Source organism: Rousettus aegyptiacus, unplaced genomic scaffold (genome assembly GCF_014176215.1).
Source record: "Rousettus aegyptiacus isolate mRouAeg1 unplaced genomic scaffold, mRouAeg1.p scaffold_m13_p_7, whole genome shotgun sequence".
Taxonomy (NCBI): Eukaryota; Metazoa; Chordata; class Mammalia; order Chiroptera; family Pteropodidae; genus Rousettus; species Rousettus aegyptiacus.
In genome coordinates this window covers 88,229,383-88,253,944 of record NW_023416310.1, presented here as the reverse complement: position 1 = coordinate 88,253,944, position 24,562 = coordinate 88,229,383, and the positions used below count along the sequence as shown (strand labels likewise).

At 39.2% G+C, this 24,562-nt stretch overlaps 2 pseudogenes; one reads left to right on the top strand and one right to left on the bottom strand.

Annotated features, from left to right (window-relative positions):
* Positions 1-1,022: 1,022 nt before the first annotated feature.
* Positions 1,023-1,141, bottom strand: LOC118606207 (annotated as a pseudogene).
* Positions 1,142-5,635: 4,494 nt separating this feature from the next.
* On the top strand, positions 5,636-5,754 carry LOC118605718 (annotated as a pseudogene).
* The last annotated feature ends 18,808 nt before the right edge of the window (positions 5,755-24,562 follow it).

Genomic DNA, 24,562 nt, shown 5'->3' with positions numbered 1-24,562 from the left:
TTGAGACGATACATGTCCGGGGTTGAGATGTGGATTTCCCACAATCCCAAGACAGAGCAGTAGACTCAGAAGAGCCCCCAGAGTCCAGATTTTCTGTGAAATTGGCCATCTGACCCAGGAAAACTAGAAACCATCTCTGCGTTTCTTTATCTGAAAAATGGGAGTAATTATGACTTACTGTTCCCTAGGGATATTATGAGGCGCTTTCAAAACATGAAACAGTTTTATCTTCCCATAGAGAAGCAGGAAGTGTTTTGAATAATAATGGAACAGAAATAAAAATACAAATAAATGTGCAGGGCCAAACAATTTCTCTAAGGAAACACATTCTTAAATGCATTCGCTGTCCAAAGGGAAACAGAGTTGCTTTCGTTTTTCTAGTTTTCTTTATTCCCATAAAGCTCATTAGCCGGCAATTATGCAACAAATATACACAAAAAAAATAGCTATAGTCTTTGGAGTCTGTCTGACTGTTGAGATGTCTCAACATACTAATGAAGAAAATATGAAAATTCATGTGAATTTTAAAGCAGTCAGTTTGAAGCCATAAGTGAACAAAACATTTCAGAGTGCTATGCTGAAATACATCCTGAGGGAGAACATGTTAATACCTAATATATTTTTTAAAATGAACAATGATTTAATATTCCAAATAATCATTGCCTATGACTAGTTTCATTTTCTTCTCAAAAGAAGATTGTATCTCTCTAGGTAAATATTACTTTTTTTTTTTCTTAATGGTTCAGAATCAACCCCTGAATAAACTTACTGAAAACAGGAATAGTGGAAAAAATATGAACATTTAAAAAAGACATACCTCTGTTAAATCTCAATTCCATCACCTATTATATATTTTAACTTGGACAAATTCCTTAACTTTTCTAGGAAATTAGGAAAATAGTTCTTCCTCGAATGTAGTAAGCCTCATAGCATTTTTTTTTTTAGGCGAGGTAAACTTCAGTTGACCTCACAGATTGCAAGGACCTTGTCAGTTTACAATCCCTTATTTATTTCTTTTTTTATGCCTACAGCACCTGGTCTTCCTAGGTGGTCTCTCATCTAAGTACTAACCCGGTCCAACCCTGCTTAGCTTCTGAGATCAGATGGGATGGGGCTTATTCACGGTAGCATGGCCATAGACTTCAGAGAAAATTTATGTAAAATATTTGGCATAGCTCTTGGTACATTGTAACCATTCAGCAAATGTTTTTTTCTAATTCTTCCTTGTTACTTTGTTGGTAGAAAAATGGGAGGAAGTCTCTCATGTATGGTACTCTAATCCTCCAGGTGGGTTAGATCCTCCAGGTAGGTAAGCTCCTGGCCTTGGGTCACCAGATAGCTCTGCAGCCCTTGAATTATAGGTAAGATGCTGCATGTGGTAGTTTGAATTTAGGCACAACTGCTATTTGAAATAACAGTGTGCTTGGTTTGTAAGTCTAGGGGAGAACTGCAGGGTACCTGCGTATGCGAGATCCAAAATGCCTGGCTGCCTGTGACAAAAGTCATGGCTACTCCTTTCAGCTTCATAAGAGAGAGAGCTTTCTGGCCCTCCAGCAACCTGATAGAGCAAGGTAAGTCCTTCAGCCTGTGCTAGAGCACCAAATGGAACTTGTGGATAGAACTGTCACCTTTGCCATGGCTGAACAAGGTGGCCTAGCACCCCAGAGCTCTGGAGTCTGTGGGGTGATGCCCAGGCCCTCCGCCTCTTACTCACTGTACACATCGCTCCACCTGGATCGGTGAGGACAAGGCCCTTACCCTCCTTGAGCCCTATGCCCACTCCTCCTCTCCAGTGGTCCAGAACTAGCAGGGAGTGCCATTAAGGAGAGTTTTTGGAACCTCTCATCTGCAGGTGAGGGTCCTCCGTTTAGTTACAGGGGGAGAGTTTATTCTTTGTTTCAAATGTGGAACTTCAACCTGTGTCTCTAATCCACTTGAAACATCACCAAAGAGTTTCTACATGTTCCCATGAATAAAAGCAAAAGCATCAAACGGCAGCCTTGCCCCACATTCCCCTGCACGTGTGAGAGAGATCGGCCTTCAGCTCAGAAATGGCACTTTTTCTCCTCCATGATTTTACACCAAGGAGCCTGGGCCAGATGTTTCTTGGGGCCCTTTAAGATCTGACTGTTTATGTCCCAATGATTCCATTAGTTAAAAGTTTGAAGAACCTGGGACTGTCATCTCATTTATTACCATCTCAATGAGCCCTTTCTTCTACTTAATTCAGCCTTATAAATCACTGGGTCACTAAATCCATCCCTTATTCTTCTTTCCCTGGAGTCCAAATTGGCTGGTACATTGCCAGGCAAATGAATTCAAAGGCAGGGCTTCAGGTAAGATGCCTTTTGGCATAAGAGAAGAAAATACACCCACGTCTTTCCAGGGCATATGGTTGGAGGTGAGACCTCACTCCTCCCACCTTTTGGAAGTAGCATAATGCAGGGGGCCTGTCAAAGAGTAAAAGAAACGTAGATGTGGGTGAGTCTCCTTGGATCACCAACTTTATTCTGCATGCTCTGTAAACCCTAACCTATCAATATCGCTTGGGAAATAATCTTAAATATTAAACCTAACTCCAATGTAAAGGAGGAGGGATATGGTTTTTAAAACTCTTGACTATCTGAATTGCTTTTTTTCTTTTTTTCTTTTTTTTTTTTAACTAATCCTGCATGCTTCTTAACTGGATGCAAAATTAAGGGTTATAGCTAGAATCAATTTCAGTCGCTCAGAAAACATGTCCAATGCAGATTGAGCCTAACGTGGAAAGACGTTTACTTGTGTTAACCTGCTTAATAGTGCTAGGAGCTCTATTTTGTAGGTACTGTCATTTCTACTTAATAGATGAGGAAACCAGGACACAGAAAGATTAACGAACTTGCTAATGTTTGCGAAGCAAGTGGGTGGTAGATTGAGAATGTGAACACGAACCCTGTGGTTTTTCTAGGATGCCAGCTGGTCTGCTAGATATCTCACCTCCAGACTAGAGGAGCTAGATGTAAAAGTCTCTCTTAATGAATTTCAAAGCTCCTGGGTTCTCCTTTATACAAGGGATGTGTTTTTGTTTGTTTGGGATGACGAAGGAATTTCTGAAAGAGGGAAGAACATGCACAAGTAATCAAGGCAGGAGATGTGTAAGGTGTGATCAGGTCACAGTGCGTATTTCAGGTTAGCCTGCTCAGAAACTGTGAGCAGAGGGCTGTTCCATGTGGACTGCTGGACTTTTTACAGTGAGAGGCTGGTGAGAAGCAGCAAGAGAAAGGAGAGCAGAAGAGGAAGCACCTGCACCTCTGGTGGAAGGAGGAAGGGTGGGAGGGGTCAAGTTGTCATTCTTTCCGGCTTCTTTTAAGACTTGTTTTTCTCTTTGCAAGTTTACTATGATATGTCTAGATAGGATTTTTTTTTCTTTTAATTTAGTTTCAACGCATTGGTGTTCTTGAATCCATGATTTGATGTTTTTCAAGGCCTACAGAAAATTTTTCAAGCCATTAGTTTTTCAGATATTGCCTTGCCCCAGTTCCCCGCCCCCGCCAACTCCAGGTAACCTTCCATCAGAATTCTACCTCTGTGCTCCCTAAGTCTTAACAAATTTTATATTTTCTATCATTTTGTCTTCCCCTGCTGCATTCTGGATAATTTTTTCTCATTCATCTATCACTAATTCTCTCTTCGGTTGCATTAATCTGTGATCAATTCCATCTACTAGGTTTTTAATTTCAGGTAGTTTCTATTTTTAGCTTTTATTTAATTTTAAAAATCTGCAATAGTTTCTTCTTCTTTTCAGATATATTAAAACTTGTCCTTTTTATCCATTAAATATACTATGCCTAGTGGTTTTATAATCTGTCTCTGATAATTTTACTACCTAAAGTCATGGGACCTCAGTCTCTATGGCTATTGTTTCTGCTGGTTTCTACTATTGGAAGCTTATTATTTGGGGGTTTATTTATCCAAGACTGTGGGCTGGTAATCGACTTTGGAGAATTATTTTCAGGGATTTCTTAAGACCTAGAATGAAGAAACAGTCCTCCATAGAGAATTTTCACTTCCTTTTGCCTGGAACCCAGAGATTGATAATGCCTCAAATTTAAACGACTTTAAATGCAAGGTCCGAGGGGTCATGTTTATAATGTAAAACTGGACTGAAACTTTACTAAAGGACCAGAACATAAAGTTCTTCCTGCAAGAGTAGGGTTACTTCCCTGTTCAGACCCATCCTGAATCTGCTCATCCAAGGCAATGATCACCCTAGGCCTGTGAGGGTAGGTGGAGGAGAGTGGTTTAGTCTGGTTTGCTCTTGCCTAGATTCATTCACATGCAAGTAATGTTTATCAGAACAACCACTTTAGACTGGTCTTGAGTTTCTACTTCCTCGCCCCAAGAAGTATCAAACACAAGCTCTTTTTCTTCAGTTCTGCTATTTCTTCTGGATGCACAAATGTACTCGGTGTAAAATGAGCTGATGGCACTTTCTTATGATTCTGAAATCCTGTTATTTCCTGGATCTTGATCTTGTAATTGCTCATTATCTCTCAGATATATAATGGTTTTAAGGAGAATTGAAAAATATATTTTGTCCAGTATATGTAGTTGTCTTCAGGTGAGAGATGTGGTCTGAAGAATCTATCCAATTATTACTAGAAGCAGATGATGGCAAGTCAACAAAACTAGAGAAGATTTTCTCCAACCTAGTCAAAAGGCTCATTATTAGAAACAAAGACAATAAGAAGAATATCCACGGTAAGCATTTCTGCTAATATTAGCTACATTTTATGGATGAGGCCATAGAGGCACAGAAAACTTAAGCTAAGTTCCTTAGATCACCCAGCTAGCGAACAGTAAAGCCAGAATGCAGACTGTCTACTGAACTCACATTCTTAACCATGGGAAAACCATGATATTTTTTGATCCCGTTCAGGTAGGGATATGGAAATTACTTTGTTACAGAGACTGTTTTTACTAACTGTCTCTAGCTTATTTCTTTAGTCTTATCTTTAAATAGTCCCTTGACAAATTCTCTATTTCTAACATGCTTCTTCTTTCAATGCAATGGTTGCCTGAATTATGTCTGCCCTAATTTCCTCTACTTCCACTTATAGCTTATTTTGGCATAGCCACATTTTCTAATTTTCTAAATACCAGCGTAAATACTACCTCCTTTAGCCTCCCAGTGTGCGAAGCACCAGACACTTGGATAATTCAATCCATCATGTCAGTTTCACTATTTTCCAGTGAGGAAACTGAGGCTCTGATGAGTTACACATGTTGAGTATCCCCAAACTGGCATATGAGCCAGGCAGAATTTAACTCCTAATCGGTTTGCATCCAAAGCTCGTGTTCCTAACCACTATTCCATATTTATCTCCTGTCTCTGAATATAAATGCACTTTTTATAAACTTCCTGAGGCTCTTTTTACTTTATATCTCACAGGGGCATTATTTTAGGACACGTCTTATCTCTCCAACTGTACAATAAACACCTTATATCTCATACGATAAGACTAGCCTGGTGTTTATACGTAGTATGTACATAGTCTGCCTTCTGATGGCTGGATAAACTGTTGAATATGAGGAGGATGATTTTCCCAAGGATTTAAATTTGGCTTTTTTGTTTGTTTTTAAAGAGTCTGCATCTGTCTAAAGCCACGCCACCCTGAACAAGTCCGAACTCATCTTATCTCGGAAGCTAAGCAGGGTCGGGCCTGGATAGTACTTGATTGGGAGACCATACAGGAAGACCAGGTACTGTAGGCATAAAAAATAAAAATTAAAAATAAGGGATTGTAAACTGACAAGGTCCTTGCAATCTGTGAGGTCAATCAACGGTTGCCCCGACAAAAGTAAGTAACTAAATAAATAGTTACATCGGTGCTTAATATAATATAGAACATCTCACTGAAAGTAATGTTCATTATTATCTTGATGTCAATTGATTTCTAAAAGGAACTTTAGTGTTGCTTTAATTATGAATCGTGAGATAAACCCTGATTAGTAAATTTCAAAGAAACTGTCACTGGTGATGGAGCACTTAGAAAGAGCCCATGAAACTTACACACACACACACACACACACGCACACACATGTGTGCACGCAAGCCTGTTGGGATTTAATGCAAAATGGAAAAACAATTTAAGTTCCACCTCTCAGATATCAATTCATTGTAAATTTAAAGTCTTAATAAATATTTAGTAACTGGCCAGATCCATTGCTTTTGTGATGGGAGAAGGCTGCAGGAAGTCACATAGCTAATAAGCAAATTGGGAAAGAACGTAGGTAAGAGCATAGACCGGGACTGCAAAAAAGATCATTATGATCTGTTGCTACACTTGTTATATTGTATACATCATTATGTTAATCTCGCTGGTAGTGCTCATCATAAACAGGTGAAACTAATTACTCAGTAGGGAGACACAGAGCACTGGCCTCTAAACTTATTTATAAAACCTTATGAGGCATCCTTTGAAACAGGAACTTGGTCCCTAATTAACAGAGAGCGATATTCCTATTAAATTGAAAATATAGCCATTTGGAGAGACATTTAGATTAACACACCGCCTTTTATCTTGGATGCAAAGGTAACCGCCACCTTTAATTTTTAAATCCTCCTCTGAGATTCTGGAGGATTAAAGGGTTCGTGTGCTCTCCAGGCTGCACTGTGGAGTAATAGGCCCCAGGCAATGTGCCCCAACGAATGGGCTTGCCTGCTCGTTCACTAGGTAGGGTGCAGGAGATTCTTCCCTATTCTGGGCCTTAATTTCCTCATCTGTGAAAAGAAGATTGTGACTCAATAATCTCTAAGTTTCATTCCAGCTCTACGATTTGTGATGAGATTGTTCATGGCACATTTTCATCAATAGGCTGTTCTTTTGTTGCTCTTCTTATAATAGATTTCTGACCCCTTTTGTGACCAAGCAAATGGCCTTGAGGCAGAACTGAAACCGTGGAAAGAATAACATATATATGAAAAATGCAATACGACAAGGCTAACTGCTGAGGACTCTGATGGAATTATGAGTGATATGCTTAGGGGTACAGATAATGATGATGATGAAGAAGATGATGATGACTACCATTTGCTGAATGTTTACTATGCCCCAGGCCCTGCTCTCAGCATTTTGGAGATATCGGTTTAATTAATCTCCCAGACAACCCTATGAAGCTAGCACTATAATGACCCTCATAATACAGCTGACAGAACTGAAGCCCAGACGAGTTAGATAATCATCTGAAATCACACAGCTGCAGAGCAGCAGAGCAAGGATTTGAATCGAGGGATTCTAACTTCAATTACGTCTCCCTTTAGTAGGCTGATTTTCTGCCCCTTCAAAGGTGAGTGGTGATTGAAACGCTGTGAGTTTGTTGGTACTATAAGGACGTTATGAAGCACAACTGCCACCTACACAGAGCCCCCAAGGGAGGAGGCACAGGAACATCAGAAAATATAAAGCGAATCCCCCTTTGCTGTGTAGTGACACTGGAAACCTAACCGCGATGCCAGGAAGCTCCAATGAATGGGGCCGTCACACATGCACGAAGACAGAGAGGTCTCTGGACCTCCCACTACTCCTAGACTGCATGCTGCAGACCTACCAGCTCAGACCCACAGCCTCAGTGCAGGTGAGGAAAGGCTCAAGACCAAAAAGAAGGACGTGTTGGAATGATGCCGGTGGGGTCATTTCAGGGAGAGCAGACCTAATTCCATTCATTCTTCTTGCTGCAAGAATAAAAGTCAGTGTAGGGAGACAGGCATATCTAATAAACACATACCTCTGGGAGTAAAGTGATTCTACCTTCAGCGAATATTGCCCAATAAATATCCTAGAATTTGGCCAATCAGTTACATATTTTTTCCCCCTAAAGATAGGATGCAGGATGGAATAATGGGGTGTGGAGAAAAACAAATAATTACTTTTTCTTCCTAGTGGCTTGGGGATCCCAATGCATTGGGAAAATCTAGAAAGGCTTCTTAGTAGAGACAAATATGAAGTGAGCACAGGATTTGGTGAGGTTGAGATGAGAGATGAGTATTGCAGATAGAAAAGGCAACATACCAAGACAAAGGAACTGTAGGGCAAATGAGAGGAATCAAGAGTACTCACAGGGTAGTATTATAAGGCAATACAGGAAGAGAAATGGAACAAAATCTCATGAAGAGGATGGAACCGAGGAAATGACTACCTAAGATTTATCTTTACAAATTCAACTGTAAGTTTGTGAAACAAAAGAAGAGCTTGTGATTTGGAAGGCAGCAACATTCTCAGAATTTCCCTATTTCATTCTATGTGACCAGCGACTGCAGATGGTTAGCACAGAATTAACCTGATGGCTTCAGGGCCGCCCTTTCCTCCTTGTAAATGTTATGCTCCGGTCCCCTGCAGTCTTTCTCCTTTCATGCTGCTCTTTGTCCTGGTGAGAGGACATCCCCAAGAGCTCAACTGGAGTTGGCCTCCCTCCCTCACCTTCCCTGATCACAAACTGCTTTATTAAAAAAGCTATTCTTTGAGTGCCTGCCTCCTCTCCTTAGGCCTGAATAATCAACTGTAGCCTCAGGGTGGTTCAGAAAGGACTCCCCAAAGCGCCCAGCATTTATCGTCTCCTTCTTTAGTCAGTGAGAGCCCGGAAAAAAAAACCCAAAGACTTGTTATATTCTCCATTCTAACAAGCAGCGGGAACAGCCCCGTGTTTCCACAGGAGGGAGCAATTAAACGGAATGAGTGGCACGATGACATTTCAAAAGTCAGATGGAAGACTTGGAGGGTTTCCATTATCAGTCAGTACACAGCAATTCAGGGAGTGGCTGGAATTCTAGAGGAAGGCAAAGTGGCCATTATGTGGGCCGGGGACAGGAACCAGGAGAGGTGTTATCTCCCCTCACTGGCCTTTCCTTACTGCAGCCTCCAGACGGCCTATATATACCAGTGTTCGCAATCAGCAGAGTAGGAGGAAGAGTCACATTTTGTGGTCCTTTCAATCCAAGATATTTACAGAGATCAATAAATTTGTGATGTCGGAGTCAGGAGTCATAGAAGGATCCTGGGAACCAAAGGTCCCCAGGGCTAGATTTCAGAATCCACTATGTAGCAGAAATTCAGGGGTCTCCAACTGGCAACTTACATGCCAAATGTAGCCTGAAGGCATATATTGCCTGAATCACACAGAATTTTTTTTTTTTAAAAAACTGCATTTGGTGCCCACATTTGAATATTGGAAAATTCACAATTTAATTTTATAGGCTAGTTTTCCAGCTTCTTTGGGCAGCAACTGTCTGGATCTGAATACACTCTTTCAAATCTTCTTTCTGTGGCTATCACTCTCTATTGTCCTCCAACAAGTCAAGGTCACTTGTATTTATCATGCTTGCAATGGGATTTTTTTTTTTCTTCATAGTTGAAAAATGTTCTCTATTTTCTTGTTTGGAATACAATGTGGGAAAAATGAAAGGCCTCATTTTTTTTCAAAATCTGTGTCATTCATATCTCTGCCTCAATCTTGTTGGTGTCAGAGTTTATGCCCTCCTCTAGTAGTAGAAGGATTCTTCTAGTATCTACATATTGACTCACTCAACAAAGAACCTAGCTACTTTATAGTACTATTATCATTTCCATTTTATAGATGAAATAACCAAGATACTAAGACATTAAAGTAATGGCCAAGGTCATACAGATGTTGGGGGCCAGAACTCAACCCCAGATATTCTGGCTGCAGAATATCATCAAAGCCTCTCTAAAGCACTGCTCTACCACACCCACCCAAAGGGAACAGAAAGAAAACCTGCCACAGTGCTCATTGAACCCAGCTCTGACATGAGAAAGCAGTATGGCTCATTCTCATGATGGGACGTTTAGGCACCTTACATTATCAAACAGTTTATGGGGAGCAAAGAGCCCTTATCACAAATAGGCATGCAATAGAAGAAAGACACGAGTAATAAAGTACATTTTTCCTGAGCTCTTAAGTTATAGCTCATGTGTATCCTATTATTTATGCTCAATTTCTCAAATTTTGTATAATAAATTTTTACTGTTATTATCAGACAAAATAAGAAGGTACATTCAAGAAAATATTGTCACTGTTGCATCTCAGAAGATGAATTTCTCCATCCTAAGTATGTTAGAGACTAACCAGCAAGTGGGATAAAGGTACCTACCCAAAAGCCTTTGCAAAAGTTGCTCAGATCCTAGGATTCTATTTTTGTTGTTGTTAGCAGTTTGGGGGAGGACAAATGGCAGGTAAGACCTGTACCACTGATATGGAGGGTTAAGACCCAGAATCATGACAATGACTACCTGAAAAATCTATTTAACTCTGAGCATGAAATTACCCCTGCCTCTTTCTCCAGCATAAATAATTCTGACCACTGAGTCTACGAATAAATAAAGAAAAGACCTTTCTTTAATTATTTGGGGCCAAGCACTTATTTACTGATCTACTTCCTGGGAAATGACCTCTTGACCCAGAAAACAGACCTGTAGGTCCTATTCTCAGAAATTTCTCAAGTAGCCTGGAAATGACCACGCTGACGTTTCCAATCCCACACCTTTTGCTCCCGCTTCCCCCGCTGCCGAATTCAGGCCCACGATAACATATATATGTTCCAAGTCTGATTCCTTAGTGCCAAACCTCACACCTATTAAATCTGTGCTAAATATGTATGTGTGAAAGAGAAAAAATAGAAATGGTGATTGTGTGTTCCAAGATGAGAAACACCTTCCCTATGTGTCTTTGCCTTTAATGAGAGTGATCGTGTAGAGGCTAGAAGTTCCTGGGTTCTAATATAGCTACAAATCTTAGACAATGCTTAGCTATTTAAAGTTTTGGAACTGACATGTTCTAATGCAAATAAAATCATGTCATCTTATGAGTGGTTATAAGAAAAAATATAAACCAGAATGATTAAATGTTAAACTTGGGCATAACTAATCCTGAATTGGGACAAATTAAAAAAAAATATCCTCTAACCTTGAAGACAATTTGAAAATAAAGGAAGAAGAAATGAGTTAAAAGGAATCTGAATATATTTAGATTGGTAAAACGCATAGTAAAAAACAAAGCAAAAAAAGAAAGAAAGAAAGAAAGAAAGAAAGAAAGAAAGAAAGAAAGAAAGAAAGAAAGAAAGAAAGAAAAAGAAAGAAAGACACAAAACAGAAGGAAGAATGCCACACCTTCCACCTTTGAAGACCAGTAACATTTGACCTGAGACCCTCCATGAAGCCTTCCCAGACAACACATTTAGATTTTGTCTGTCTCCTGTACGCCCACAGAGCTTTTATAACATTGCTATAATAACTCTATTATGTGCACTTGTCTATCCCTGCCATTAGCTTATAAGCTCTATGATTCTACTGTAAAATGTATATCTCCAAAAGTGACATATGCCACAAACTGAGAGATGAAAGAAAGATTCAAGAGCTGAGCTTGGGCTTTTGAGGACTGCAGGGCTGAAGGAAATGCAACGTTATCTATCCAGTCCAGATGTCCAAGCAGCTTTGAATGCTCGCTTGGCTCAGAAACGTAGGAGGGGGAACATGCACAGGAAGAGGGCTGCTCTGGAGGATGCTGGTCTTCTAACTGCTCATCATCTGACAGCTGCCTTGCTCTGCCAGCAGGATGCTTGTTTGCAGTCGGATGTTGACTACCATCCCAACCTTTGCCATGCGTTACTTCCCCCTCATGTATCAGGCTCCAGGAACCTGGCCTTCATTCTGCTTCTCTAACCCTCCAAGGTTTTTACCTCGGCACACTTCTATTTGCAGTTCCATTAAGCTGGAAAGCTTGTTCCCAGATCTCTGCACATTAGGCACCATTTCCTTTCTGTGTTTCAACTCCACCGTCACTTTCAAGAGAACACAGCTTATGACCCTACAGAGTTAGTCCTCCATCTCTGTAACATTCATCACGACCAGGAATCACCTTGTTCATTTGTATGCTTGTTTATTTTGTTTCCCTCACTGAATGTAAGCACCAAAAGAGCCTGCTTATTCTGTTCCTGGCCAGTGTCCATGCTACTGCCTAGGACACAGAAGACATTCAATAAATGTCTTGTAACAATGAGTGAAAATGGGGGAAATGCTTACTGAGCATCTACCATGTGGCTGGCACTATACTGAATGCTTTCAAATACCTTGTTTCATTTGATTCTCACAAGTTTTGAAAGAGGCGTGACTAATCATCAGTTTGCAAGTGAGGAAAAAGCCTCAGAGAGGTGCAGTGACTTGTCCACGAGTACACAGCAAGTGCTCAAAAAATTTTGTAGCAGGTAAGCAGACAAGCCTGCCAGCAGGCATCCAGGGAGTGGCAGATCCACCAAGTTGATATAGATTCTAAGTTTGTGTTTGTTTCATTTCCTCGTAGTTTTAATGTACAACAACTTCGTTTTTGACAAGGACAACAGTATTTACTGTGACTTCCAAGTCTGAGCTTTTGAAAGTATCTTGCTGATAGTTGGAATCAATACATTTGTGCGTCAAGCTATAATTTTTGCCACCAATCTGACATGTTATTCCCATGTAATGCTGCCTCCTTTGATCCAAGACAAAGACTGTCATCTTTTATTTGGGAGAACAGAATTCAGCGTGAAGATAGTTACCATTAATTCCCTACTGCAGTCAGGAATTTACCGTGTAGAAGTGGAGAGGACTCATGCCTTCAATTTGAATTTTTTAAAAAAATGCAAAAGCAGCTCCCTCCCTTTTGGTGGTCTGACATTTCCAAAGTCTTCTTTACATGGCCGCTTCAAAGTCAGTTGCTGTTCTCTGGTCATGTTCTGAGTGGAACCTTAAATCGCTTCACATGGCCTATGCGATCTGGTACCTGCCTTTCATGTCTCAGCAATTCATTTCTACTTTCTTTTCAGTCGGTGCTCCATAACCTCTAATATCTTCTTGCTTTGGCTTTCTATCAAAATACACTCCAACTACTTCTTCACCGTATAATTCCACTTTATTGTTAAGGTGTTATTTCCCTAAATGTGGCTTTTTCTGTAAAGCTTTCTCTGATCATCCATAGTCTCTTGACTGACTTTGATATCTCTTTATGTATGATTACAGCATACTTTGTAATATCTCTAAAGTAATTACATGACATGCTGATGAATACTTGTTGGGTTTTTCTCTCAATTAGATTATTAGCAATTTGAGGAATAGCATCTGTCCTATGATAGAAGTAGTAGCACAAAGAGCTGATATTTATGTAGTGTTTCCGAAGTCCTAGGCTTCGTATTAGACACTTTACATATATTATCTCATTTAATTCAAGAAATGATAGTATAAGTGTATACTGAACATATTATTTGCTCAATTGAGTATATTATTTTGGAGGTATCATATGGACACTTAACTTTGAATTCTCACAAAACTATGTAATGTGAATCATTATTTCCATTCCACTGATGACAAACTAAAGCCTAAAGATGTCAAATCATTCGTCCAAGGCATAGAACTATCAAACAGCAGAGCCATGATTCAACCCAAATTGAGTGCTCATTCTATACTAGGCTATATTAGGCTATGTACCCATGGAAAGACCTGTCTTTCACTTCTATCAGTGTCTGTAGAATAGATGAGTTTCTGTTTATTGAGGGTTGTATTTGAGGCCATCCATAAGCCAGTGTTATGGCCGACTCAATCTCATCTACTAGAAGACTCCCTAATCAAGCCAAACCAACTTTTTTATACTCTCCTGACTCATCCTGTTCACTACTGATTCTTATTTCACTTGGCTCCTCTAACCTAAAGGTTAGCACACTTCTTCCTTGCCTCTACAAATATCCCTCATAATCTCAGGTTTAATAGTTTAGAAACTCAAATTTGAATACTATAGTCATCTTTTTCTAATCTCAATATCATGATATATATGATGAATATTGGTACCTCTTTAATGTACAATCAAGCAATAGATTATATAGGAAGACATTAATTGCCCAGAGTTTAGCTCTATAGTCCAACTTAGTTCAAGTACAAGGCTTATCTTTCATTGGCCATATGATTTTAGGCCAATACTTAAGCCTCAGTTTCCTTAACTGTAAAATGAGGATAGCAAAAGTACATCATCTCATAGAATGGCTGTGAGAATTAAACCAGAGAAGTCACTTTCATCACCAACATGGCTTCTGCTCATTAATGGTTCAGTCTATATTACCTATTACATAATAAGACAAGAGATTGTCAATACTGAAAAAGAGACTAAGTCCTTGAGTTTACAAATGGAAAAAAACAGTCCAACTCAGAGAAAACTACTGATTTGCAGTCATGCTATTCAACTAAGTATCACATCCAAGTCTTTATGACTTCTGATCTCAAGCAATTGTTATGTAGCTGTTCATATCTGACAAGTATGTGTAACTTTAACGTATGAACACTTACTTAAGTTTATATTTTGTTTTTCATTGTTCCTAACCAAGTGATTATTATAAGTTTGCCAAGCAATGGATTATAGAGTTTCTAGAAGGGCATTATTTAACTACATTTTAACATTCAGTGGTATTTTTCCTCACCACAGAGTTGGCTTCTTTTGAGATTGAAAATAGAGCTAATAAGTAGCAGCAGTATATTCAGAAAGAAAGAGAAGAAAGAAGTAGGAAATGAGGAAACATTATGAACAATCCCAGAAATAGAATTGCCAGACTTGCAAATTCCAAGCATCTGGGGAAGGAATCAGACTTGTTACAGGAAGTGGCTATTTAACGAGAGACAAGGAACTTTGTTTCCCCAATCCAGGACCTGCTAAGCCTTATATTTCTACATTTCAAAGAAAATGCAAATCAAGGAGAGAAGAAAATTAATTTTCTTTGTCAGAGTATCTCTTCTCTAACATAAGACAAGCTTTCCTCAGATTCCCTGCATGAGGCTTCCTCTTTAAGACCATAAGACACAGGGTCTGATGAATCCCTTAGTATCACATGGTACACGTTTACAATACTTTTTCTATGGGACGACCATCAGCAGTTATGAAGGAAACAAAGTATATTACCCTCTATCTAGGCATCACTTCTCCTTTCCCCTCATCGCAGGCATTCATTCATCATCTCCTCCAGGGCTCTCAAGCCACATTCAGCCCATGGTTGGCCAAAGCCCTCACCAGAAAACAACACCCCACCCCAGTCAGTGTCCGAGAACCCAGCATTCACTACCTTCCCTCGAAATTCAATTCTATTAATGTGGGAACCGTAACTCATTGTAAGCTTCTTAACAGCAGAGCCTTAGCTTATAAATATCTCTCCTAAGTAGCAAAAAGAGTATACAGAGTAGAAAGTTGATACATATTTGGTAGATGTGTAGATAGATGGAAAAATGAAGAATTCACTAAATGTGAGAAAGGAAGAATCTACAGAAAATAACTTGTGTCATAGACAATATAGCTCTTCCATTATTTCATTTTAGAATATTTTTTCCCCCAAATACAGTATTTATAGAAAAGACATGTGGGGCAAGTGTCTTTCTTTGTATCCTATGTGGACAGCCACATACTCCATATACTGGGGAGAACTCAATGTGTGATATATAAGTATCTGACTGGCTCCTTTTAATATGGGACTTGGGAGTGGGTTTTAGAACCTGCTATCTCCCTGCCACTCCCAATGAATATATTAAAATAATGATGATGATGATGATGATGATGATGATGATGATGATGATGATAAAATTTATCTAAATATTAGGGATTGAGGAAAGCAGCTTAAATAACTTGATAAGTTAGAAAACTTGAGTTCAAAATACCTGATACGGAACAGGCTTTGTCCAGAGCCAACTGATTAAGCTCATTCCAGGAGAAATTAGAACTGAAAACTTTATGGGGGAAAAAACTAAGACATACCAGTCTTTAAAAGACTGTGATGGGAGGCTGAAGACTGATACAAGGGAGCTTTACATCATAAATGTTACGACCTGAATTTGAATTCTGATTCACAGAATAATTTCATTCAAGGGTCCAGGACCATTCATTTCATCACTCTAAATTTATCTCACCTACAAAATGAGAAAGTCAACTGTAAAATGCTGGAAGTGTTCATTTTAATGGGAAGGAGGCCACATTTCCACTAAAGAGATGTTACTACTAGGGAAGATAATCAGAATCCAGTATGAACAGCCGCTCTCTTTCCTCTGCTCCTACAGAGGGAAGGATCAGGGAGCCAATGAAGCTTCCTTCTCACAGCTCAGGCCAAGCTCTGTTTCATCAGTTCTCAGCTGCCTTTGGGATTGTACTAGACTCAAAGTTTTGAGGAGACCAGTGATTTACCCTCTTTCCGAAGCCAGTCAACAGATCATACAGTGACCGTGACTTTGTGGTGACAATTATTCAAAGCCAGAACTATTTCAATTTGTCTCTTAACTTTTCAATTTAAGCTTCTTTCCAAAGGGGCTATCACCTGTTCTGGATGAGGGTGTTCCCTTTCGTCAAGGTTCCCTCAGATGAAAGACAAGGTAAACATTAGCTAGCATGACAATGGTATTTGGTCTTTATTGCTTTGCTCTTCATTGCTGCAAAAGAATGATGAAATTGTGACCTGAAGTCCATCCAATAGGACCCTCTTCACTGGCCTCATATGGTCTTAATATTTACATTGTGAAAATCTCTAGAGCGGCACTGTCCAATAGAAAAATGTGAGTCACAAATGTGAACCACATATGTTATTTTAAATTTTCTAGTAGCCAAATTAAAAAACAAAAAGAGATGGGTGAAATAAATTAGCATATTATTTCACCCAATATATTCACAATATTATCATTTCAAAATGCAATCAAGATAAAAATTATTTGTGAGGTATTTTTTCTGAGTCTACGGTATCAATGTGAATTTCATACTTACAGAATATCTCAATTCAGACTCCCTATTATTCAATGCTCAGTAGATACATGTGACTAGTGGCTGCCTTATTAGATAGTGCAGCTCCAGACCTTGGCTGCATTTATCCATTCAATATATATTTTACCAGTAGAGTTTACATAGGCTTTTTTCAGCAGGAATTAGACATTAACACAGAGTAGGTTATTAATAAATGTTTGCTGCTTTGGAGATTTAAAAAATCATGCTAATTACTTTAATTACTTATTTTTAAAAAGTTGTAATTTCTTAAATTATTTCGAAGGGTACAAAATGATATAAGACTAAAAGAACACTGTCCTACAAAGGAATGAAGATAAGAGTTCATGACAGAATGACTGTTATAAATGGAAATAATAATATGTTAAGTATTTATATTCTAATAGGGAGGATGGGAGAAGTATTTTCAAAGATCTTTCAAAGTCAACACAAATCAGTAAATACTTCAATTCCTAAATAAACAACCAATATATATTACAGAGGTTGAAGGGACAAAATTCTACCTCTCAGAGAGTTGTATGCTGTAAAGACTGCTACCGTATGTAGTTGGAGGGAAGGAGAATGAAGCCTACACTTCTATACTCTACTGAAAGTGAAAATGACGACCCTTATGAGAAAAATTGGTCAAATTTGTTAAAAATTGTATCTTTTAACACAATCATTTTAATTCTCTATCTTGAGGACATTACTGGTCTAGGACATAAAAATATAGGGTTTAGGGGGAGGGTGAAGTGGGTAAAAGGCATAAAAGATGAAGGAAATTGGACTTTGGATGGTAAACACACAATAGAATATATAGATGTCAAATGATAATGTACACTTGAAAATTATATAATTGTATTAACCAATGTTACCCCAATAAACTTAATTAAAAATTAAAAAATTTTTTTAAATGAACATATAGGATGCCTACTGACATGAGACTACTGAAAATTAAATGAGAAAATTCGGGTTTTGGAAAACTATATAGAAGACACCATTTAAAACATACACATAGCAGTGGGACTATTTAAATTCTGCTTTGTATTTTTTTTTTTTTGGAAGCAACATTATTTTAATGAGCATACAATCTTTTAATCAGAATGAATACTAAATCTCTACATTTTGAAAAAGAACTATACCCTGGAAATTTTCAGAATAACACAATGGAAAAATAAATGGAAAAAAAGGTTATGGCCTGTAGTGGTTAAGAAAAGTTTCTTCAAAGAACATGGACAAAAGAAGAGAATATAAGGAGAATATTCTTCATCAAAGGTACATTTCCCTATGACTCATTTATCTTGAAAGTGATTTAGTTGTAAGCCCTTGATCTTCTTTAACTTCAAATGTAGGAGGAAAGAAATCCACATCAAAATAGGGCTGCAAAATGATTTCCTGTTTGACAAGCTTAAAGATTACAACCTTTACCTGGACTGCAGTCAGGTTTACCTGGGAGCAGAATGGAAGTGCTGAACTGGGAAATGAAATTACAGCAAAGCAATTAAAACATAAAATCAGCTCAGAGAAAGAGCAGCTGCTGACATGTCACACATAGGGCAAAACACAGGCAGGGGCTTTCGGGGGTCAAACAGAACACAAGTTGTCTCTGGGCTAAGACCTGATTTCCTCTGCAGCACGCCCCCCCCCCCCCCCGCCCCACCTACCTGCTTCTTTCCCTTCTCACTTCCAGGTCCATATGATCTGCTCCCACCCAGACTACTCTGTTGGCCTCTCTCTCTCTGTCCATCCGAGGTGCCGTCCTTCCCTGACTCCAAACTATCAAGTGTTCCTCAATGCTTTTTGGATAGCCCAGAAGACACGGCCTCTATACACGTGCAGCCAGATTACACTCTTAAATATGTGGAGTTTTATTGTTGATTTGCTTCATCTAATAGTTATAAAATGATTAGTTGTCCATCCTTAAAATGTTAAAATATTTCTCATAAAGTCCCATATTTTCCATTTCTACTGAAAAATTACAGGAGCTCATATTATGGGACAGAAATAGTCCTTGAAATGGAGGACAGCTGCCCCTTATCAGTGGAGCAGGATCTTTGATGATTTGCCTTTTTTCTTGCTTCTCTCTCTCCCTCTCTTCCCCTCTCCGCACCCTGTTCTCAGCTTGCTTTCCTCCTCTATGTTACCTATCTTGTCACTGCAGAGACAGAATCTACATGCTTTTCATGGTGTAACTTGAGGGCCTTCCCAACGTAACTGAACGTATCTTTCCAAAATTCCTATTTGGCTCCTTCATTTACTGACCTATACTCTGTGCATCCTCAACATGCTTTTCTCTTTTCTATACCCCATATTCTGCCTTCGTATTTTGAAGGCAACCCTTAGGTTTTATGTATAAAGTTTCCAGTTGGTCTTCTGAGTTTTTCCAACCATCTGAAAAAGTCAACTCTTCCTTTTCTAGATTTGGTCAGAAATTAGCACCTGTATCTTACATTTGGCAACTGTGAATCACTGTGTGTGTGTCCTAATACTCAGTAAGTACTTTGCCCAATAACTCTGTGCCCCCCAGAGAACAGAGTATAAATGCTCAACAAATTTTTGTTGATTGATCTGTATAAAAAAATGGGCAAATCTGTGTCTGCTTTTCTCATATGGGCTAGTTTCAGCTCATATCTTCCACAAAGCAGAGAGCCGTCAAATTAGAAAATACGATCTTAGTGATGGATGGATGGATTGGGCAGCTGCCATAAAGTCACTCAAGTGACATCCAGTGAACAACTTCTTGGTAATACAGAAAGGGTTACTTTGGTAATTGCCCAGGTCTTTTTCAAATAAATGAGTGCCATGATTGCAAAAAAGCTTCGCTTATCACACTTTTCCATTAAACCTACAAAAAAGAATTTAGTTTCAGAGCTAATTTGTAATCTCGAGTTTTCTCTAGCTCCCTTGCTAGCTGAAAAGCAGTTCTCATGATTTGTGCTTTCAATGGAGACAGGTTCTTTTTCTGATCAGTTTTATCTTGTACACATCAGCTGTAAGTAAAGTCTTTCGTATTTCTGATTTGTATCTCAGTGATACTGCATTATCTCCTGGCTTTCACTAAACTTCTACTCTGTTCATTTACCCCATAACTAAGATTTAAAAATCTCTTATCTTGACCATTCATTGATTAGTTCTCCATAGTCTGAGTCCGGGGGTGGTGGAACCTAGGTTAAAAAGTAGGAGCAGAGAGAGGTCAAGTGACCATCCTTGGTCACAGTTAGCAAGGGGCAGCTCTCCTTAGTAAGAAGCACTTTCGCTCCTGTACATCACCAAAAGAACTGTCTTCACTTCAGACTCTGGAGCTTATTAAACCACTCATAACAGCTTGAACCTGAAATATGAAATATTTGCATAAAATTCAGGAAGGCCTTACTTCAGGGGTCAGCAAATTAGAACGTATGAGTCAAATTTGGCCCACCACCTGTTTTTATAATTTAAGTTTTGTTGGTATACGACCATGCCCGTTTGTTTAGACATTGTCTGTAGCTGCTTTACACAGGAAATTATTTGAATAGTTGCAACAGGGACCATATGGCTGCACAGCCTAAAATGTTTACTATATGGCTTTCTACAGAAAAGTTTTGAAGATGCCTACCTTCTTAGTTAAATGAATGAATTATAAATAATACCAAAGGAAGATAATCCCCTTTACGAGTCATCAAGCCCAACCTGATAGACAGTTAAATTGATGAATAAATGAGTGACTTACATGAACCCCTCTGAGCATTAACTTGGAATACCCAGGTCTGGAGCAGCTGAGACTGGTCTCATAAAGGTTACAGAAATGGAAATTGAGTCTACTTAGATTTTTTTTGGGGGGGGGGGGCGGCGGGAGGAGTTCTCCTGGTTTCTAGAGTAACCTTATTTGCTACTTTTGTGATTCAATGTGAAACTTTTGGCATCCTGACTATTCTATCTACTCATCTTTGGCTATGAACTTAATGGGAAAGTGTGACTCCCACATGGCTGAGAGCTTGGTCGGATTCTGGCCTGTGTAGAGATGTGGTCACACACCGCTCACTGGAGGCTACTTGCTTGCCCTGGGGAGGACCTGGGGGTTTTGCTCCTCTCATTCTGAATTGACTGTGAGGGAGCAGTGAGAAAAGGCTGACAGCTCTGACCTTTAGTTAATTGAGCAACAGATTCTGCAGCTTCTAGAAGCAGCAGGAAAAGGAAATGGAAGAGATGTATCACACCAATGCATATTTTCTGATCTAACCATCGAGTAAATTATACGCATCATATGAAATGTTTTTATTTCAGGGGGTAGATTGAAAAAAAGATAGATGTAACCTCCAATGAAAGCGATTTTAAAAATTTACATTTATATGAGGTATAATGGTAAGTCAGGGCTTTCATAACTGACAGGCAGCCATAAAATCTACTTTGGAAATCTTGCCATACTTTTGTATAAATTTAAATTGGTACAGTATCTCATGCCAAGCAGGTATTTTATATGAGCAATTACGATGATAGTTTTGATGACTCCAAGAAGATACTTCAGCCCAAGCTACCATCAGTGGTCCCGGATGTCAGCTTTAGCTAGCATTAATTTTATTTTGCATTGGGTAAGGGGACCTGAACACAATTGTCTGTAGAAGAGATATCGCCACAAATGATATTCTCTAACACTCCTAATGCCACTCGTCGATGTATACTTTTTAAATAATTTCTCTCACATAGGGCTTTGCTTTTCCATGCTTTTGTATAACAAATATGTGTTGAGATCCTATTATGTGCAGAGCATTGTGCTATAATTGGGAAGTAATGGAGAAAGAATGCAAGTCCCAAAACGGAAGAGAGACCTTAAGGGAAGAGCTTCAACTTTGGTTTCATTTCTTAGTATTTGGAATGGCTGGAAGCAGGGAGGGGTGCACAAGGTCAGTGGTCTAGACGTAATTTCTCCCAAATGATCCTTTTCGCTTTGCAATTACTTGTGACAACCACGTGTCAATGAGATTCCTCAGACTCACATCCAGGCCAGAGGAAAACAGAAGCTCTGATTACGCAGCCTAGGAATCTGCATTATAACATGCCCTAGGGGGATCCTTGAGTACTTTCAAAGTTTGAGAACCGATCAATCACACCACTATTCTCTGACTCCTAAGTCAGAAACCACAGGTCATCCTCAGGTGTTCTCCACATCCCCTACATCAGTGGACATCAACACTGGATATTTCAGAGTCAGCTGATGGGGGTGGGAGGGCAGGGCCTAAAATGCTTATTCTTTAGCTCTGCCTCTGAGGGTCTGATTCTGAGTCTGGGGTGGGGAGCTTAGAATCCAAGTAGCTTCCCAGTCAAGTCACACCTTGAGAAATACTGCTGTAAATCCAGCTTGTCAGTAAGTCCCATTGCTATTACTTTTTTAACATCAATCATTCTTCTTTAATCTTCTTTCCATCCAAATAGTCATAGCCTTAGGCTACTTTCAGCTCCCACTAGAATTTCGGAAAGAGTCTGCTAATTAGTCTCCTGGTCTTCAGTCCTACCTGCCTCAAACCAGTTACTAAAACTGTTATGAAAATGAGGTATCTCAAATATATACCACTAAGCATGCCTCTTCCTTGTTTATAGCTCTTCTCTGATTTCCCATGCTTTTAGGATGAAGTTTGTATTTCTATGCCTGGTGTACAGGCTCTTCATGATCTGGCCCTCGTTACGCTTTCTCATTCTATCCCATTCAGCAATTGCCTTTCTCCCTTCACTCTCTGCTCCAGGCACAGTGAACTACAGTCTCAGGAATCTCACTCACAGCTGTGTTTCTGTCCTTTCATTATACCACATTGTGTAATGAATTACGTTTTTAAGTGATGACTTAATGGAGACTTGTCTCCACACTGCACTGTAAACCTCATGAGGGCAGGGTCACGTCCATTTGAACCTAGTGTCTAACACCTATCTGATTTTATACAAGTACTCTCAAAATTGTTGTTACACAAATGAATAAAATACAAGGCAGTGTAAAAGCTCCATGTCTAAAAATATGTTAATTCTATTGGGATTACTTCCCCTCTCTTTATCTTTTTGCCTCTTCCCATCAAATCCTTCAAGTCCTAGTTCAAGTGCTCTCAGTACACTTTTTCCTTGCTCTCTTTCTTTCTCCCTTTCCTTTCCTTTCCTTCTCCCCCCCCCCCTCTCTTAAAGAAACTTCCCAGTCATAGCATGTCCCTTGATATGAATAAAGCAAAACATACTGGTCCTACCTATTATGCTCTTTATACATTTCCCTTATGGCACTTATCATAGTTCATTGCAATTGTTGGCTATAGTGTCTGTCTCTGCTATGACACACCAGAGAGCAGGAACTGTGTTTCACTAAATACATAGCAATGCATCTGACATAGAAAAGTTGCCTAAAAAATGCTGGTGAGTGAATAACCATTTAAATGAACAAGTCAGTGAATCAACAGGTGAATGAATCATTGAATGAATTAGTGATTATAGGCTGGGGCAGCAAACTTTATGTAAACTCTCCTGACAGCAATGGGTAGATCGAAACCTCAGTGGTCCAGTCAAACTGGAAAATAGGGCTGTGTTTGCATTCTTCACAGAGAGTCACCAACACTATCCAGAAGCCATACTGGGGCTGGGAACACAGGTAGAGGATGGTCAGAATTTTTTATCTTGGAGTCAGTGTATTTTCCAAACACAAACGCGATCATACTGTGGTTTTCATTTTAGACTCAATCATCTCCCAAAGTCTATGGGAAAATATTCGAACACTTTAACGTGTCATTCAAGACTGCTTGATATCAAGGCCCAACCGTCTTCTAGCCTTTGGTCCCTATTCCTTCTTCACATGCATTCATTGTTCCTATAAAGACCTGAAACGACTGCCTTTCCATGTTGTAGCTTATGCCTCTACAGTTGACAAGCCTGACCCATGTTCTTTGGACCCAATCCTACTCATTCATCAACAACATATCAAATATTGCCTCTTTCCTGAAATCTTCCTTGATTCTTCCAGTCAATGTAAGCATCCTTTTATAGTGTACAAGCGAGGAGCGAAGTATACATGTTTCAATCAGATTCCTTGCAGTTTACTCAGTTCTACCATTAAATTATTGTATAAATTGGACAATTCAATTGCTGCTGTTCTAAACCTCAGTTTTGTTTTATTTTGTTTTTTTCACCTGAAAATGGGGTTAATAATATCACCAACCTCAGGATTTTTGTGAGGCAGAGATTAAAGGAATAAACCTAGAGGAGGCATTATACATAATGTCTGACAAGAAGGGATATTTAGTAATTCGATATCCGACTTCTCTTCCTCCACCCCCCTCTTCATTATTGTATTTCTAGTGTTCTTTGCCAATATGTGCTATGAGTCTGTACATCATTTCTTGCGAAAACATCATTTATTATCACTAGTCTGTCCAGAATAATATTTTATTTTGTTCCATTCTGATATCTTCTCCAAGAAACTTTCATTACTTAACTTCACTTTGTTCCATTAGAATAAACTTATTTTCACTGTTGTCAGGGTAACTGGTGCCTGGCTAAACCTTTCTGACCCTTGGGTTCTTCATCGAGGAAATAAGATAATACTGCTATGTTAAAACAGGCGAAGATTTAACGAGAAACGTATGCACAGAGCTACAGTTCAGTCACCTTCCGAGCACGCCCTACCAAAGCAGTCGCACAGTCGCCTGCTGGTTGTCACAGAGGGCACAGGTGGGATCCCAAGGAAGTAGTTTTGAGAGTAGGAAGTGCACCATAAATCACTGAGTGTCAAAGTTAGGAAGCACTTCAGAGTTAGTCTTAA